Source organism: Periplaneta americana, chromosome 8 (genome assembly GCF_040183065.1).
Source record: "Periplaneta americana isolate PAMFEO1 chromosome 8, P.americana_PAMFEO1_priV1, whole genome shotgun sequence".
Taxonomy (NCBI): domain Eukaryota; kingdom Metazoa; phylum Arthropoda; class Insecta; order Blattodea; family Blattidae; genus Periplaneta; species Periplaneta americana.
Window position 1 is genome coordinate 141989891 of NC_091124.1, and position 20875 is coordinate 142010765.

Consider the following 20875-nt stretch of genomic DNA (forward strand, 5'->3'; position numbering starts at 1 on the left):
ATATATATGTTTTCACTTGAACTTCAGACAGCTGACGATAAATAGGTAATTCCTTTGTTCCAGTCTGAATCCATTGGTGTGTCGTAGTGGGTCAAAATTTCTCTCTGTCGGTCGTACCAAGAATCAATAGGCCTATATACGTATATATAATTTCATTAATTAATTAAATTATTTAAATTGGAAGATTTGTTTACCCCTTGACTGCTGTATGCTTGCTTATACTGTATTATATCTTTTTTTTTTAATATGACTTTAGAAATCTTACAAATTCTAATCTTACAAATCTTACAAATTCAGATGATATTAATTACATTATTTTTTATTTTATATACAGAATAGAGAAAGGTACAGTATAATTTCACGAGAAGTCATTGTTTGACATGAACAATAATATTCTAAGAGACATATTATTTTAGGAATTAAGAGATTGCTCTTTCTACAATGCTTAACATACTACATCGGCAACATGATTACATAGATACAATTTCGCAATAACACATTTCTGAACATGAACAACAATATTTTGAGAGACATATATTTTAGAATTAATAGTGTTATTTTCAGTGGCTTACATACATTCACATACCACTTCAGGAGCATGACAAAAATCTCACTGAAATGCTTTCCGATGTGCATACAATAATTTGTTTTCTTCTCTATTGCATAAATATATAAATATAAAAGTTTAGGTGTGCTCACTCGAAAGCAATTGACTTGGTTTTTTGAGAAAACCCTTAAGTCACGAAGTACAACGATTTGGGGAAACAAAAAAATCTGTTTAAAAGAAATGCATAACCCTCAAACTGTGTTGTGGGGTTTTTCGAGGCACCATGCATAATATGAAAAGTGATATTGAGAATATTATACGTGTGGCAACACTGGCACTTGCATTACCTCTCAATCAGTTCAAGACCGACCTGCATTCTTATCAGTTGCTATCTCTTAAGTGTTGTAGTCTCACAAAGCAGTGTTATATTTCTGTTGGCGACAGAAATAGCACCAGCATACAGTATAAGCATATACTCTTTAACAACAATACTGGAAAGTTTACGATAAGGGAGGCAAATGATTCATGTCTCAGTGCTATCAAGTGGCAGGGAATGTAGACAGTGAGGATAACCCATAGACTTATAAGATAAACTGGATGGAGCACTGTAACATAAGAACTGTGCGACTAGTCATGTCTGGTCTGAGGGGCAATATTCAGCTTCACATATACTTCATCAGTTAATTTATTTTGAAACTGCTCTGAGATATTTCACACATACAGTTTAGACACTCTTCAAAATCTTTAAAGATCAAGAAATTATTTTTAATACATCTTACAAACAATTTGACATTATAATCCACTTAAATAAGGACTCATTCTTGAAAGGAATTTGGGTTTTACCATAGCCTTACATTAAATCAATACACAGACAATATAAGGAGAAAAATATACTATTCAAAATATCACAATGCATTTTATTTGTTAATATCTAACACAAAATCTGTATAGATATAGTTAAAATGCTATTATTCCACAAAGATACACATGTTGGAACAATATCTGTTTTGTTAATTTGCTCCTTATGGCGGTGGCATTTCCTTTAGCAACCTTCAATGTGAACTTTGTAGCAAAATGTTTTAAGCCAGTGTTTAAGGGGTTAGGTACAGCTTACAGCAGTAAAATTTTTGGAAATATTCAACATTTTTTTCCTCCATTACTGTATCTTGTACAATAATGAAAATTGGTATGTGTAAAACACTGTTCTCTGCTATATGAAAAAAAAAATATTTTCACGATTTAAAAATATTATTATTATTATTATTATTTTTTTTTTTTATTTTTTTTTTTTTTGCAAAATTCAATTTACTGCGCAATGATGAAGCATTTCCCTCATAACTCATAAACATGTTAACTTGATCATGTTCTCTCTTTTTATTTTATTGCTCTTTCAACTACATCCCTTAATAAATAATATTTTTTTATTGTGTGTTAGAAGAAAGTATTGATATTTGACCATTTTTTAAACGGATTTATTTTTTATCAGACAATCCATCAAAGGTAGAGAAATGATCTTGCATCATATTGTAGATATGACATGCATAAATACACACAAAAAATTTCATCACAGAATGTTGGCTAGTTTTTTAGTTATGTGGGAAACGCTTCAGCACTGCACAGTGAACTGAATTTTGAAAAAAAAAAAAAAAAAATGTAAATATTTTTTTAAATCATAAAAATATTTTTTCATATAGCAGAAGGACAGTGTTTTACACATACTAATTTTTATTATTGTACAAGATATAGTAATGGAGGAAAAAAATTTTGAATATTTCCAAAATTTTACTGCTGTAAGCTGTAGGGTACCTAACTCCTTAAACATTTGAATGACTGCCTTTATAATTTTTATTTCGTGGGTATTTTCATATCTCAGTTCTTCTGTAGGAGGATGGAAGGAAGTAAATGGAGGCTTACCTAAACCCAGCAGTTTTTGTATGACAAAGCAAGTATCGGTAATGTACTTATCAATATTTCACATATGGTACTTATCATATTCTGTTGAATAATGTAAATCTGAAAAGCTTTCTCAACATGTTCTACAATCACAAACACATCATCTGACAGATCTATAAGTCCACTCCTTGATAGGATACAAATTTATGAAATTGAAAAATGCAAGGCAACATGGTGTAATTGTGATGCTTTGAAATGTTTGTTGATTAACACACATTACCTGACAGTGTTCACAGTTAATTTACTCAAGAAGTTTTTTAAGTATACTGTCAGCAATGTAACATAATATATTTTCTTGGAAGCTACTTAAAGTGTGTGAATCTAAACTGTTTACAAGCTGGATAATCTCTGTATCACTGCTAAGATCACATGATGTAGAAGTTTGAGTTAAGATTCTGTTATTACTATTAAACTCCAGCACTGACTCTGTGTTTGAGTGCTCCATATTTAGGCAGTTACCACTAGCAGTAACAGCATTTCTGAACAATAATTTTCTCAGTGCCCACTTGAATTGGAGCGTGTTAGGATTATTATTCCTCCCACCTCTTGCCCGGATGCATGAAAAAAGTAATTCAAGGTGGTCCTGGCAAAATTTATATGTTAATAAATATTTTAAAGAATTATCTTGTCTTTTCAAAATACCAATGGCAATGTTTTCAATAGAAGTGATACAGACAATATATCCTAATACAAACATTTTTCTTGGATGCGGCAATAGTGGAATACCATCAATCATCAATGATTTTAGATTCATGAAATAATTCTTTCCAATAGTTTTCATTATTCAATGATAGTAACTTTTTATAACAAGAAGAGAAAGGGTTCCTGGAATTTAAAATGTCGAGCAATCTGTCCCTGTATCTTATAAATTCAATTGTTGCTTCAAAACCCTGAAAAGACTCATGACTAATCATCCTTAAATAACACAGGCCAACAAAAAATAACTTTTTTCTTGGTGCCTTGGTTTTTACACCTGTTCTTAGGGTTAGTTGATGTGCTGATTCAGAAAATCACATTAGCTAGGCCATATCAGCTCTAGTTTCGTAGATATTGTTAATTAATAATTATATAGTATACCGGTACCTATATCATAATTCTGTTTTCTTACAAAATTATCTGTAAAAACATCTAGATGGTTTTCCTGGAACCAAAAAATCATTTTGATGGCTTATTTTTTATTGCTAATATCACAGAACTCAATTGAAATAATCATATCCTGATCACCTTTAGCTATGAGATCTGTGTCTTACTCGCATCTTTTACAATTGAGGACCGTTTTTGCAAAACCTGCTAACTGCAAAATTTTCAAAATTGAGATTTTGATGGATTCGTTAACATAAGGCAGGCCTCTACATGATGTTCAAGGCGTCTTAGTAAAATTGGGTTATTTCTCTTCATTGTAATGTGTCAAAGTGTGATCGTTTTTTCAAAACTTGCTTTCTGCTATAAGTGAGAGATACAGCAAAACTTGCTTATATACTGGGTGTTCAGTTCAAAATGTGTCATGGCTCGCTGTATGCCGTCATGTGGCTAGCCGATGAGCCTAGAGAATTCAATCTTCCTACATTTCTGCAGAGGTGTATAACCTAAGAGGCAGAGAAGTTGCCTAGCAAGTACAGCGTTCATTCTGAAGAGTACGTACCGATACGTACGGTAATGCCAGTAGTGGCAGGAATGTGAACTGTTTGGAAATACATACTGTCGGGATATGGGGAGAGGGTTAAGACGATTACTTACGCATTTGTTGACATTAACTTCGACGGTCAACATGAACACGGAGCATTTGATTTGTGTTGTGGAATGTTACCGTATGCAACCAATGATAACAAATACCCTGCGTACGACTTGCCGGCGAAAAACACAGTTCGAAAGAGGTTATGGTAGCACACAGACTGTACAGACCGCCATCTGTTGCTACGACGTTCAAGTTATACCGTACACGTTCTCAAGTTCAGATTGAAGAACGCCTTAAATAATAGGCAACTTCTCTAACATATAAGCTGAAACTCGCTTCAAATCGGTGACCCAACAACAGTGACGTCATGACACACTTTGAAATGAATACCCAGTAGCGTTTTGTCTCTCCTGTAAAATTTAATTTTTTCACTTAGCAAGTTTTGCAAAAATGGTCCTCAATTCCACCCTGCCATGAGTTACCACGGTTCTCAGAGTATGGATCTTATATATCTGATATAGCACAAGGTAAAGAAAGTGGCGCAGCTACAGTGATTTTTAAACAGCTTCACATATGAACGCTTTGACCAGAAAGAGTTGAGTGACCTGATTAGGGACTAAATCTTTCTAAGGAGTCTTCTGAATTGCTGGCCTCCAGACTAAAGAAAAAGAATGTACTTTAGCCTGGAATGAAAATCATATTTTACCAAAGGAGAGAAAGAGATTTGCCGCTTTCTTTCTTTTTTACTGAAGACAAAAACATAGTATTCTACAGCAACTTCAGAGGCCTTCTGAAGAAAATGGGTGTATCAGAATATACCCCTAGTGAATGACTTCTTTTAATTGACAGTTCAAAACGTAGTTTGAAATGTGTTCTTTTAAACAATGGCAACAAATATACCTCCATTGCAATCGGTCACTACAGTATGATGAAAGAAGAGTACAATGTCTTCTCTTTAGTGTTGGAAAAGATAAATTACCAAATATTTTAAATTACTAAATATTTTATTGACATCTGGTCATTTTATTCATTCGTGTGTGTTTAATTATTTTCGTTAGCAACGCTTTTCCTATCTTCCTACGTTGAATAGGAAGTTAATCTCTTGAATTTATATGGCATAATTAATTGTGAACTGTAATTGTGGATGTGTTCGTGAATTGAACTATTAAGTAGGTTAATGAAATATTGACATTTTCATTCTGCAAGAGTTTATTGATATTCGTTAGCAACACGTTGCTGTATGTTTGTTTTATTTAACCTGATTCATATCTTCGTTCATGAATGCCAGTGAATCCATTAAATGCCTACTCTGCGATAATCGTAGAACTTGTGAATTTAATTTTATGTGTAGAGTGTAAGTGCTGGTTCCATGGTAGCCGTGTCTATTTATGCAGTGATGAAGTAAAAGTCCTTGGTGAGTCTAACTCCCCCTGGCTCTGTCCATCTTGTTCATCAAAAGGTGGGACCCATAATATCTCAGCCCCTAATTATGTCGAATTAGTCTCATGCCCAATTTGCACTGGCAGTGATGCTAAATCTTACAAAGGCTTGAAAGGACTGTGAATACACTGGGCTAGGGCTCATCCCAATGAACCTCCTGACGACCTTCTGTTAAATTCAGAAAATACTTCTTTTGAGTTTTTCCATCAAAAGATTGCTAATTGTAAACTCAATACAAGAGTTTTAAGAAGAATTCCTAAAGGAGCTAGAAGCTTTGCGGCAGAAAAATTGACTCAACTTATTGATAAATGTATTTCCGAAAATAGTGAAGAATGTTGGCAAGAGCTTCTGCTTTTTGCATATATCGCCCTTCGGATACATGTTCGATCAAAGAAGAACTCTGACAAATCTTTAGTGTCTAAAATCAAAGAGAACATTAATGATTTTACACTGGAAGTTCCTCCCCGTAAGAATAAGTCTACACTTTCTAGGTCACGCATTGTTGAAGCTAAAGTGGCAGACAGTGATATAAAGGGAGCTGTTCGAATTCTATCTTCTGATTCAGGAGTAGCTCGTGCTTCACGAGTTACACAAGAGGCTTTAGTACAAAAACACCCTCCACCATCATGGCCCTTGGCATTTCCAGATCCTCCTACCACCGATGAAGTGTGTTTGTCTGTATCTCAAGATATGGTTTTGCAAGGAATAAAAACCTTTCCTAATGGCTCTGCATCTGGTATTGATGGGATTCGTCCCCAACATTTAAAAGATCTCACATCCAAATCTGCTGGAGATTTTGGTAGGAGACTCCTAAATGCTATTACTAGATTATGTAATCTAATGTTGGCTGGTAAAGTTAATCCTGAAATCTGTCCTCTTTTATATGGAGCATCTTTAATTGCCATCAAAAAGAAAAATGGCGGGATACGTCCAATCACAGTTGGAAATACCTTTCGCAGATTATCGGCTAAGTTAGCTTGCACTTCTGTTAAGGAGAAAGTTAGTAAACATTTGCGCCCTCAGCAGCTTGGTTTTGGCACCACTGAAGGATGTGAAGCCATCATTCACTCGGTACGTTCATTTCTATATCAGAACGAAGGCAGTCAAAATGTTCTTCTTAAGTTCGATTTTAGAAATGCATTTAATTGCCTTGAAAGAGACACAATGCTTGAACTTGTTAAGAGCAAGATCCCTCAACTCTATGCATTCTTGTGGCAAGCGTATAGAAACCCATCTAACCTGTATTACAATTCTGACATCATTTCATCGCAGACTGGAGTCCAACAAGGTGATCCGATAGGTCCACTGCTATTTAGTCTAACCCTGAATTCTGTCATTACCCATTTGAATAGTACCTTGAACCTCTTTTACCTGGATGACGGTTCTTTGGGAGGGGATCCAGATATGGTCCTTTCCGATCTTGAAAAACTTATAGATTCCTGTAGATCCATTGGGTTGGAGATTAATCCTGAAAAATGCGAATTATACTTATGCTCTACACAAGACGATACTGTAGTGTCCGCATTCAATAATATAGCTCCAGGGATTAAGGTAGTATCTCGATCTAATTTGACTCTCCTTGGATCTCCCATTTTTCTTCCCACTGTAGAGTCAAGTATGCGTGAAAAGCTTGAAATTATGAAGCAACTGTTTGATGGTCTGCAATCTCTTTCCATACATACAGCGTACTTTCTCTTAAAGAACTGTTATTTAATTCCTAAATTAACATATTTTCTTCGCACCACCCCATTATGGCTTTTTCCATCCCTACTTCAAGAGACTGATGATCTACTGAGAAACTGTCTGGAATCGATTCTCAGTATACGTCTTGAAGATAACAATTGGATTTTAGCCACTCTGCCTATTGCCTTTGGAGGTATTGGAATCCGGAATGTGAGTGATGTTTGTCTCATGCTTTCTTGGCTTCTGCATATGGAGTCCTTGATTTCGTCAAGTCCATTCTCTCAATTAAGGTGATGAAATCGGGATCTGTTATGTGAATGAGGCTTTGGATAAATGGTTCAGCATTACAGGAAACAACAACCTCCCAGCTTCTCGTGATATTCGGAAACAATGGGACCACATCCATGCCTCTGATATCTACCAGGCTCTACTAGCGTCGTCATCGTCTGAGGTCGATCAAGCTAGATACCATGCAATACGACAGAAGGAATCAGGATCTTGGCTTCAGACAATACCATCTTCCAATATAGGCACATTAATGGACAATAGGTCCTTTAAAATTGCTGTCGCCTTAAGACTCGGGTCCAAGATTTGTTTCCCACATAAATGTCTTTGTGGGCCACTATTGACCCCTATGGTCACCATGGCTTAAGTTGCCCCAAAAATACCGGGAGATTTTCCAGGCACTTTCAATTAAATGACATCATTAAAAGGGCACTTGTCTCTGCTGATTTTCCATCAATCCTGGAACCTATTGGAATCTGCCGTTCTGATGGAAAAAGACCAGATGGATTGACCTTGATACCCTGGTCTCATGGAAAATCTCTGCTACAGGATGCCGCTTGTGTTGACACTTTAGCACCATCCCATTTGCCTGCCACCTCCAAAGTTGCTGGTTCTGCTGCAACATCCGCAGTGAGCATCAAAAGGAATAAGTATCGGGATCTCCAGGACAGATACTTGTTCTGTTTTTGTTGTTGAGACGTTGGGACCTTGGTGCTCAGAGGCTAAAATGCTGGTTTCAGACATCAGGAAAAAGTTGCAAGCGTTCAATGGAGATTCCAGGACGACTGATTTCTTGAGACAAAGAATCGCTATTGCTATCCAGCGTGGGAATGCTGCCAGTGTTATGGGGACATTCCCTCAAACACTGGCTTTGGAGGAAATATTTTATTTTTAAAATTCAAAATATTGGCCTACTACCGGAATCAACTGCGTTTGTTGACGCAACAAGACTTGAAGAGTCTTGAAGGAATTCTGTTGGAAGACGTTCAGGAATCTTTGCCACATTGTAATAAAACCCTCAAGGCTCTGCAGAATGAGATCATTATACATCTCGCGACCGATTGACAAGAAGAAGATTGTGTTCTTCACAAACAAGACAGCAGCTCTGCCTATGGACGATGAGTTCGAGAAACTCTGGCATTCTGTGGTAGTTGAGAGCATGGATAACCTGAAAATAGAGGAATATCTGGAGAAACAGGGAATCTGCTCCATGGAAGATCATAGACCCAAGAAGGCGACACTCCACAAGCGTAAGAAATTGTAATATGACATTTCCCACAGTATACGAAAAATGTTTTGTACAATAGCGACGTATTCAGTACGAAAAATTCATTAGCTTCACTGTTTACTGATAATGTCTGAGCAGTGAATGTAATAACTCTGACTTTTGAATGCAGAAGCATGTAGAGTAATGTAATAAATATTACAAATATATTGGAAATGAAAGAGAAAGTCTCAGCAGCAAGCTTCTACCAACACTGAAACACAAAAAGCCACTAATTTTCAGTATCACCCCGTTTGACGGTGCTATAAAATCACAAATACATCTTAAAATGTGTTAGGAAAATCTCGAAATTAAGAACAAAAATTAATTGATACAATTTGTATTATGCTTGACTTTGTTATAACTGTATTAAATGTGAAAAGTTTTGTATTCACTAGCTAATTAAGAATAAATAAATACGTAAATTACCACGAGCATCTATGCAGACTTGAAGATGGTTCATTTTCTTCTTAGTCAACGAAGTGGCTAGTCAGAATATCCTTACTTTCTATGCCTTTGGGATAGTAGGGCCAAACATATTCATTGGATAAAAAAGGATTGGCCTCCAAGGAAAGATATTGTGGTTAGAGAGTACATTGTTATAAATGCACCTTTGATAGCGCGAGACAGAATCATTCTGTGACCATTACACATAAAATATAAATTAAAGGCTGTGAATAATAATGTTTCGTGTTTTGAATACATAAAGCATAAAATGCCTGGACTTACGACAGAAAAATTGAAGCATAAATTTCCGATGGTCAACGATCAGATAGCTCATAAATGACCACATTTCATAGAATCAATTAATGAAATCTAATCTTGTGCCTGATCTTCATTTGTTCTTCTTGTGAAAACTTACTTGGCAACAAGAAAGCAGGCAACTATACTAAATTAGAAGAGATGTTCTTTCATTTCAACAGACTTGAATGTAAAATGAGCATTAAAGTTCATATTCTGCACATTCACTTAGATCATTTTCCAGAGAATCTTGGTGACTTACGCGAAGAACCGGGTGAAAGATTTCACTAATAAATAAAAACAATAGGAGACAGATACCAAGGAAGACGGGATGCACACATGATGACAGATTACTGTTGGAACATTATGCATGATTGTCCTGGCAGATCCCACACTTGGAAGTCCTACTACAAAAGGAGCCACTTCTGTATTGAATGATTGGAATATTTGTATCTTAAACTCGTGCTTTTCGTTTCAAATGATTAAATTTAGCGTATTTCACGTTTATTATAATTTTTAATCTGTTTCTGTTATGCTACAAAGAGATTAATTAAAACAATACCACAAAATATATTGAATTTTGACGACCGACTGGAGTGAATAGAGGTACATGGCATTTATGCTGTATCTCAAGAACTAGAGCTGATAGGGAAAAACTGGTGCCATTTTTGGAATCAGCGAGTCGAATATACTTAGGAACAGGTCGGACATTGGAGGCACCAAAATGTGTGTTGGCCAGTGTAATCAATCAATAGCATCAGCGACGGTAGGACTTAAAAGTTTGCACAGCTAATCTAACATTCTGATTTCTCCAGTTTACATGAGCGCCTGAGAGTTTATTAGCAAATTTTAACCCTTTCTACTCTTGTATCTCATGTAAATTCATAATGACCCCACACAACACAAACATTCTGCATTCAAGACAAAGGTACACAGATTACTCAACATACCCATGAGCCAACAACACTACAATGAAGAAGTGAACACAATCAAATACATAGCACAAGAAAATAGTTACAACCCAAACCTAATAAACATTACAAGGAAGACAAAATAAAAAACTCAACAAACACAAAACACAACACAAACACAAGAACACAAGAAATACATCACACTAACATACGAAAACAAAAACACACACAAGATCGCATCCTCATTCAGAAAACAAAAATACAACATAGCATACAGAAAAGAAAACACACTACAAAGACATCTCAACACACAAACAACACAAACAAATAAATACAACCACACACGCGTATACAAACTCACATGCAATAGTTGCGACAGTTTCTACATTGGACAGACAGGCAGATCATTCCAAACTCGATACAAAGAACACATTAAAGCAATAACCAGAGGACACAATACATCTACATATGCCGAACACATAACTAATGCTAACCACACATACAATAACATAAATACAGACATGGAAATCCTATACATACAACCCAAAAACCAAAAACTCAACACACTAGAACAATATGAAATATACAGACACACTAAAACACACCCTAATCAAATTCTCAACACACAAATCAATTTCAGAACACACACACTATTTGACACAACTCTTCATCACACGAACGCACCCACACAACAGGCAGCGAAGTTGAGGTAGCACCGAGATCTAGTAGGCTCTGAGGATGGTGTCAAGTAACACCGAAACAGCTGTAAGCCACACATGCTTACATAATTAACACGAGTAAGATCGCCTTTTAATCAATTATTTATATTAAAGTGTTAAAAGTAGAGTACGAAAGATTCAACATGGAATATATTTCCATTGTATTGAACCTTTCTCTCACGTCAAAGAGGACTTCTCTGCTAAACAACCCTTACCTAATTTTGCTATATGACAAGAGTCAAACCTTACCCATGTTTGGATGTACAAAGTAACATTTCAAGTCATGGGCAGAAAAATTGCATCCTAAAGCAGTGAGTGTGGTGATATTGGCATATAAACCATCACATGTAATTGATCATATTTTAATATCTATTACATGCAATTTAGTTAAGCATATATTCAAAAGCTGTGCCTGGACATTAGAATTTACTTTGTCAGTAAAAAAAATATGCAACTGGACATTTAAAATTATGTTTAATCGAAATTGTCATAAACACCAATGCTTCTGTAGCTAATACATCTTTCTCGTCTACAAGTCCAGCTAATTCAACATAACCAGAGTACCGCGAATGTGTAGTGTCCCAATGAATTTGTTTTCTCAGTGACATAGAATCAATAATCAATTATAAGTGTGCAGTCTTTAAGCCATGGTTTTTCTGAAATATTAGCTTTCATATATTCACACACCTCATTTATGAAACCTGGCTCACATTTAAATTTAGATAAGTAACTATTCAATCTATTTGGGTGAGGCAATTTAAACATAGTTCTAACATAACTTATCTACAAGCTTTAGGTGAATAAAAATAAAGAGTAAAAGAGTAAGAGAAATTGCTTGATAGCTTCGGTGTACCTGACACCATTCTTTTTTACATCTTTATTATGACTTCATTTTGTAATAGTTTTAATGGAAATTCACTAAAATAATTATGTAACAATATTTACTTCAGGTGCAGTGTTAGTCTTACTCTTTAGTTCTTTAAGTAGTTCCTTCATTGTTGTAATCCTAACATTCTTGCATTGCAATTTTTGCTGCTGTGTCTTCACTTTTCTTTTCACTATCTGTTTCTTGGGGCTTTCTGGTGCAGTTGTAGGTGGTCTGTCACTTGACATTGTTAGTGTGTCTGATGAACTGGCATCATTTTCATGATTTGAGTTAGAATGTACTGAGTCCTGGATAGTTCTTAATTTCTGTAATATAAAAAAAAATTTGATGTGAGCAATGTTATGTAACAGTAGGCTATGAGACTCTCTCTTACCTTCATGAAGAGCCAATACTCAAAATAACAAGACTGTTGCATTAGGCTATATAAAAACGTAAGAACAATGAGAAAGGTATTTATCTTCTCTGGTACAACTGAAGTATTCCGAATAAGAGGCCTTCTCCTTTTTACAACTTTATCCATTCGTTATGGATAGTTAAGGGGAGAGGATGGTATTTTTTGATGAAAAATGAGTAAATTAAGAAAAAAGTCTTTAAGATACTCGTGATATGTGTGGAATGCATAGCATAACATTTTGCGGGTATTTGTGCCCTTATCGCATGTTGAGTCGCCATTTTTAAACTTCCTGCGTTATGGATTTTTAAATCACTCGCCAACTTTTATTGTTGTTTCCGGTAAATTAAATTTTCAAAAAAAAAAAAAAAAATTTTTTTCCTTAAAATACTCTTTGATATGTGTGGAATGCATAGCATAACACATTGTGGGTATTTGTGCCCTTATCGGATGTTGAGACGTCATTTTTAAACTTCCTGCGCTATGGATTTTTAAATCACACGCCCGCTTTTATCGGTTTCCAGCAGTAACTTCTTTTTTTTTGCTACATTGCCAGACAAAAATGGATATAATTTCTGAACTATTAAAGATACATGCATGAAATTTATAACACATATTCTTTAGATGATTAGGAAACTTTTCTCTGTAACAGAATTTTGTTAATTTATTTCATTTTAAAATTACGTCCGTTTGTTTGCAAGAAAGGAAATCAGAAAATTGTTATTAAATTTTAATTGTTTATTTTACAAACGTAGGGACTAATATCAAAATTCTGTTACAGACAGTTTGTAGAACATGCTTTTGCAAATACATTGCAAAAAACCGTTTGAATCTATCTTTATATCTTTAGATATATCGGTTTTAGTACAATCCTGCATTGGGTATATTTTTTTCAAATTTGGCCCCCCCCGATTTTTTTTTTTCAAAATATTTATATTTGGTTGAGTTGCTACAGCTATGAGCTCTCTACACACAAAAAATTAATATTTTACACCAAATAGGAAAAAAGTTTTAAAAAATACCATCTTCTCCCCTTAAATAACTCGTGCACTGCATCTTCCTTTAAGTACCATCTACCTGATGACAGCTGAGCTTCGTAACTTTCTTTTGTGAAATGTTCACTACACAAAAAAACTGTTTTTTGTGGGAGTCCACTTTTACCTTTTAACTGCAGCTACCCATTGATGCAGAATGTGTGGTCTGCTGAATGGAAATCTAAAATGAATGAGACACAATGATAAGATTAAACAATGAAGTTTGGCTACAGTATATTAGAGAGATATTAAATACCTTTTAACGAATATGAACCCTAAGGCTGCATTCCTCCCATGTCAAAATAGATTCGTTATCATCCCTGATATCACAATAAACATTTTTTTGTTAACACAATGAATTTGTACTGTGCATTTTAATTTAAACATGTTCGAAAAGTATAACCTAGAACAGGAATTTATTTAGTTGAAGGTTACTTATGTCCCGGCCACTATAGGAACTTACAACAATACCTTGAAAATGCCTTGGATTTATAGTATTGATTATTATAAATTGATGTGATTACTGGGAGAGCTGTATACCCACCCAACCCACCCTAAATACGTACCTTACTTATATACGAATATCGTCTTGCGTGAATGAAGTATACAGTCATATTTCCTTAATGCGACAGTTGGTTTCAGTGTCACCAACGCAGATAATACTACACACCTAATCAAACCAAACCTAACCTCTCAGATAATACTATACACCTAATCAAATCTAATCTAACCTGTCACATAATACACACCTAATCAAACCTAATCTAACCTGTCACATGATACTACACCCCTATATTAACGTTAAGCGTTGTTTTGTGAATGAATCCATGTGTTCATGCAGTGATAATTCCATGTACCGGGTGTTTCAGACCACCTGTATGAGCCTTTTTTCTCAAAACCTATATATTGGTTGTTTATAAAAAAATTTTGATAACCAGAACCTATGTAAAGAATCGGTTGGTGGTAGTACCATTTCCCGTAATAAACCGGAAGTAGCGCTACCAGGGGTGTAGCGTGCATGGGTGCAGGTGATGTGTCGCATACCCTGAATTTTTTCTTAACAAAAAATATATTTATCATTATTTACCGGTACTTTATTTTGTGTGTATCATGTTATACTTGTTACACATAAATTCAGGGCCGCCGAGAAGAGGGGGCAAAGAGGGCGAGTGCATATGGGCCCGTGAGCAGTAAGGGCCCGTCAGATTAAGTGAGTCTGATTACTTTTTAATATCATGAATAATTATTCGTAGATACATATGGGTACTATAAAATTTTGTAAGAACATTTGTTACATAAATTTGACATATTAACTCAACAATAGTAGAATTAATACAAATTACCACTTCATATATAAATATTTGACTTTTATATAATAGAATATCGGTTTCCCGCATTAACATTCATCGACACGACAATTGAGGGCCCCTACATTTGCCTGAACTATCTTCCCGTCACTTGTACCGAACATGTTCAATTATTTATTGGCTTGTCCTTTTTAACTACCAACCACTGGCCCACAGCAATATGTTAGTGGTGTCTCCCAAACCAAAGTCGCAGGATACGTTTCCTTTTCAGTATATTGTATGTTTCATGTCGAAACTTTCGTTGTCGTTTGTCTAGTGAATTCCGTTTATTAGTATTACCGGTTATAGTTTAACTGCACAATGGACAAGTACAGGCATAAGTCGGGACCTTAGAAGCATAAGGACAGAAAGAAAAAATTGGAAGATATTAATATGAGTGCTAGACTGCGTGAAAAATATTATGGCGACATTAACAATGAGAACAGTGATGAGCTGAAATATTTAAAATCAATTCAGGCCTCTAATTTAGGGCCAGCCCCACTGAAACCTATAAATCTCCTAAATAGTCTGAGGAAATTAAAACTGTACAGTTGATTTCCAAATATTTGTATAACCATTACAATATTCTATAAAATTCCTGTCCAGTTGCTGATGCTGAAAGATCTTTCAGCAAAATGAAGGAAATAAAAATTCTATTCAGATAAACAGTGTGTCAAGAACGTCTGAGTGACCTTTGCCTCCTTAGTCTGGAGAGCGATCTTGCTAGGTCTTTAAATTTTGATGATATAATTGATGATTCTGCATCAGTGAATTCAAGGAGAGTTGTTTGTTGATGTCGGACTGCAAGTTAGAAATTACAGCTGTTTAGGAATAAAGTTTTATGAATATAATATATTGTGCTAATGTGAAGTTTTGCTAAAAGTTTTCAATGTAATAAAAGTGTATATTTTTAAGTTCGTATCTATGTATGGGGTTATCTCTTATTTATTCTGCAAATAATTATTATGGTTAGAATAACTGGTAATTTGTAATTGTTACTTTTTTCAACGGGGGTCTGAGTACAGTATTGCATAGGGGCCCATAAATTCTGTCGGTGGCCCTGCACATAACTTACTATAAGCACTAGTTTAGCCATATATTTATATTAACTGAATATAATGTAATACTGTTTATATTCCAGATGGTGGATTCGCCCAATAAACAAAGAACGAAATCAGCATGGTGCTTTTGCTACCATAGTTCAACACATGGAAGTAAATGACCAGGAAATGTTCAAGTACACACGGATGGAATCACATTAATATTCAATAAACCATTATCACTTGTGAATCTTAAACTGTTGAAGCGAAGTCGCCGGGGAATTTTTGTGTCCAGAACTTTGCTTAGCAATGTCACTTAAATATTTGGCACATGGAGGGTCATTTCTAAATTTAAGCTGGGAATTTAGAGTTGGTATTTCAAGTGTAGATTTCTCAAACAATTTGGGAAGTATTCTGCCCTTTGTACTTAAACCATCATTGTATGAAGAATGAATAACAATCAGCAAAAGATTTTTCAGAAAATGAAACTTCCCTAACACTCTAGGGGCGATTGACGGGAAGCGTGTTGAAATTAAATGTCCACCCCATTCGGGAACCTTTACAATAATTTTAAACAACATTTTAGTTTAGTGTTGCTGGCATGTTGTTACTCAGATTACAAGTTCATCTGGGCTGATATAGGGCCTAGGTGGATGTGGATCAGAAAACAATGCAGGAATATTTAGGCTAAAATAAGGTCATGGGACGTGCATTAGAACAGCGTACTTTACCATTGCTTCTTCTATACTTCCTAGTACAGCTCATGCATTCTGTCAAGATATTCGCAATGCGCAGTAGGGAAACAACGTTTCTGTGGAAGGAGTAGGAGTAGAAGGGAAGGTCGGGTGTGTGTCTACCAAGTTCAAGGCAAAGGCTAATCCATTCTCCTATAATTCGTAAATAGACTCATCCGATCTCCTGCGCAACTCTGTAGGAAGAGTGGAGGAGTGTCTGGACATAATGTAGTGTAGCTGTAGTGACATAACAATGCCCCATTTCTTCGTAGAAGACGAGGATTTTCCATTAAGGGAATACATGATGAGGCCATGCCCAGGTAAATATTTGGGTAAAAAAAACATTTTCAATTATAGACTATCGAGGGCAAGAAGAACGATTGAAAATAGTTTTGGTATTCTTGCAAGCCGGTGAAGAGTGTACAGACAGTCCTTATCTTGATCTGTACAAACAACAGAAGCTATAGCTAAAGCTACATTGTGCTTATGTATTATTTTAATGTACCGAAGTACATATGATATTTCCATGCAGATATTCTGTGTCATCATACAATGAAAGAGTAATGGAACGGAGAAAAATTCTCTCCGGCACCGGGACTTGAACCCGGGTTTTCAGCTCTACGTGCTGATGCTTTATCCACTAAGCCACACCGGATACCCATCCCGATGTCGGACAGAATTAAAGAGTAATGGAACAGAGAAAAATTCTCTCCAGCACCGGGATTTGAACCCAGATTTTCAGCTCTACGTGCTGATGCTTCTGTTCGACACCGGGATCAGTATCCAGTGTGGCTTAGTGGATAAAGCATCAGCACGTAGAGCTGAAAACCCGGGTTCAAATCCCGGTGCCAGAGAGAATTTTTCTCCGTTCCATTACTCTTTCATCGTACATTGTGCTTGCTGAGGACAGAGGCCAGCAACAGCTATTCACCACCAACATTGGTTGACAGGAGTTTGGCGAATGGAGAGGAAATAGAGGGAGAGTGAAGAACAATAGAGATGATACAGACTTTCATTCAATAGGTAGGTTAGGGTCAAATATTGCTGCAAGCAGAATTTATGAACTGAGAGACAAATTAGTTGATTATTTAGTTTCAGATGCTGAATGTGTCACCAGGCAAAATAACATTCTTAATAGAGGAAAGTGAAAGATAATGTTCATAATGATAAATTGAATACTGTATAATAATGTTTCATATTAATTAGATAGACATTTGTTAAGTTATATTATTGAATTGTGAAGTAGTTACAATGTTGAAATACTTCCTTTCACTGAACTGAAATGTAATGGTAAGTGAAAATGTTTATACACAACTTTTGTCACCTCATAAACAAATATGTTGTCGTAAAAAACAAGTATTTTTTTCTGAACCAAAAATACAATAAAAATGAAGTAGAAATTAGTGTTTTACCGTGGAGCTTACTCAGAGCTGTTAATTTTCATAGTGCAAATGCTGTACAAAATTATTTTATTACATCTGACGTGCCTTGTGCGAGTGTAGCATTAGATAGGCCTATAATATATTATAGCACAATCACAATTATATAGAATACTACTGATGAAATGAATACCGGTACTGTAACTGTGTTCTATAAAATATTAGTATTGGTACACAAATATTTTAATGTAATATAGTGTGATCACAATGACATATAAAAATCCCACTTCATTTTAATTGAGACAGGGAGATCAAAAATCCACTAACTCCAATTTTTTACAAAATTGAGTTATGGGCTGGATGATGCTTTTTAGTTTATCCCGCATGCGTGGAAGGCAAGAATACACTAATTTCGACATTCATCTGCATTCTGGGGGCTTTTTTAAAACTCGTGGAAGTCAGAACTTCTCTTACTCCATGAAATAAGAGAGTTTTTGCATTCCAAGTTTAATTTCCCGGTAGGTGGCAAAACTATCGCTCAACCAGCTGAGTAAAGTGATATGATACAATATTCAGAATGTCACAAAAATCTATGAAATCCATGTAAATAAGACTATTAAAGGCACAATATCGAGTCGATTAACTTCCAGAAATCCAATACCGATGCATCGTTCCCCAGTCAACTAAAGTACAATTCAGCATTGCCATTGAAAGAAGAAAGCAAAAGGACTTGCAAAATTTAATGCAGTTTATTTCTGAGGAAAGTAGGATGAATTACCAAACTGTCTTTGTGGACAGTAATAATCTAGAATCTAGATGCACAAGAAGAACATGAGAGTGGGAGAAAAAAACAGAATGTGTAACATGAATGAGACTGTGTTAACATTTTAATATTGTTTTTGGTTTTATTTGTGTATTTTGATGTGCTTTATGGTAATTTGTGATTTTCTGTCTCACATAGGCCATTTGAAATTTAAAAAAATGTTGTTGTTTTCTAATGCCAGGCGTTTGACAATAAAGTCATTTTGACCTCTTGCACTCCAATATTTTTCAAAGATATTATCATGGCCAGCCACTGAAGCACAGATGTAGCAATGTTAATCTTAATAATAAACTTCCATTTTCTCGTATATTCCAATATTACATAACGGAATTATGATATACTTATCTTTTTTTCTTCACATGGCTCATATTTATTCACTTTTCTTAATTCATACACTGTGGAAGTCAGAAAACCACTAACTCCAGCAGTGTTTATTTCAAATTGTAGCGTAAGATAATGTAAAAATTTAGATTTTGAAGTATTCAATTGATAAAGAATGTAATTTTACACAATATTAATATATAAATGTATAACATTTAAAGTTAGTAAGAGAAATGATAAGTTTTTTCTCTCTCCTGTAAAATTTGGTTTATTGGAGTTAGGGATTTTATTTCCCTGTCTCATTAGTACAGTTGTGTTGTAAATTTAAAGTATGTCTATGCTTATATAATAATTTTATATATTAGTATTGAATTTCAATCACAGAAAGTAACTAATTATGTGAAATATGCATTGTATTTATTTTCTAAGATAGTATAATAAAATAACAACTACTACTAGGCCTACTAAGGTTCTGAGTACATCAGGTGTGTATAACTTGGTGGGTTACCGAACTCGTTAAAAGCTGAAAGTTATTTTCTTAAAATTCATTGGAAAGGTGATTTTCAACGAGAAAAGAATAATATTAAAGGAAGTTAATTTTTATATTAAAATGGATCCACATATCTATTCCATAAGACAATGCAGATGTCACAAGACATGGATTATACGATCTAGCTTATCAGAGAAAAATGGAATCGAGAATGCTTTCCAAGATATTCAAGATAATATGAAATGCCTTTAATGCGTTGTCACTCCGAATTAACAGTCTACTCCTCTACTGATTTCTAATTGCTTCCATTACTGAACTGTTTACATTTAATGTACATACATAATGCTTACTTGTGTTTGTGGATTGTTAGAAATGTCACAAAATGGTAATTCAGCAAATAGTAGATTGAATGATGCCACACAACTCTTCACATGGATATAAATAATTTATGCATATCTATAAAACTAGTACACCGTTGAATTTATTCTTCATTTACTTTGATTATAGCAATGAATATTTATAAACAGCTGCCATGTTGAAACTAAATGACGCGTCATTGGCTTACTTAGCTCTGATTGGCCAGTTCCGATAAAGCTTATTGTTGAGCTCTTCCTTCATTACAGCCAACACAAGTGAGCCAGCCAATAGGGATTATTACTGAACGAATTTCCCTGTTCTGTTTTTCTGAGTCCGTCGGCGATTAGTTCCACTTTTATTCACGGATTCTGGCATAAGCAAAAATTTGTCAATAATAATAATAATAATAGTAATAATAATAATAATAATAATAATAATAATAAAATGAAAAAATATATATAATATTAGAGTTGAAACACAGGATCCAAACATCGCCTACCTTGTTACGTAATTCAGTAACGGCTTTGCTTCCAATAAATTCAAGTTAACAGCTTTTTCCTTATTTCTCAATGATAAACTAGCTGTAATAATTTTTATGTTATATATACAATAAATTATATTATAAAATAATGCAATGCATTAAAAAATATGTATCAAATTCGTTTAATCTTCGTATACAATATACAGAGATATGGTTTTATTTCTCATACGAGTTTATTTCTTTTCATTTTCAGCCCTATCAAATCATTATATATCACTTTAAGTGTTAACGGGGTCAACGTCTCATTATAAAGAAAAACTAGAATCTAGACATTACATATAATGACAGATTTATTATTTAATATGTCCAATTTAC

The 20875-nt window shown here is 34.7% G+C and overlaps 1 protein-coding gene across 2 annotated transcripts in view; it reads right to left on the reverse strand.

The window, feature by feature from the left end:
* Positions 1–298: 298 nt before the first annotated feature.
* LOC138705114 (uncharacterized) overlaps positions 299–20875 on the reverse strand; it is a 74254-nt gene continuing 53677 nt past the window's right edge. Inside the window, exons 3-4 of one of the 2 annotated variants that reach the window (XR_011333621.1) lie at positions 13657–13710; positions 299–12409 (exon numbers count right to left, since the gene is read on the reverse strand). The gene's annotated coding sequence lies outside the window, so the exon portion shown is untranslated. The remainder of the gene's footprint in view (positions 12410–13656; positions 13711–20875) is intronic. The other variant, XM_069833754.1, reaches the window with a different exon arrangement.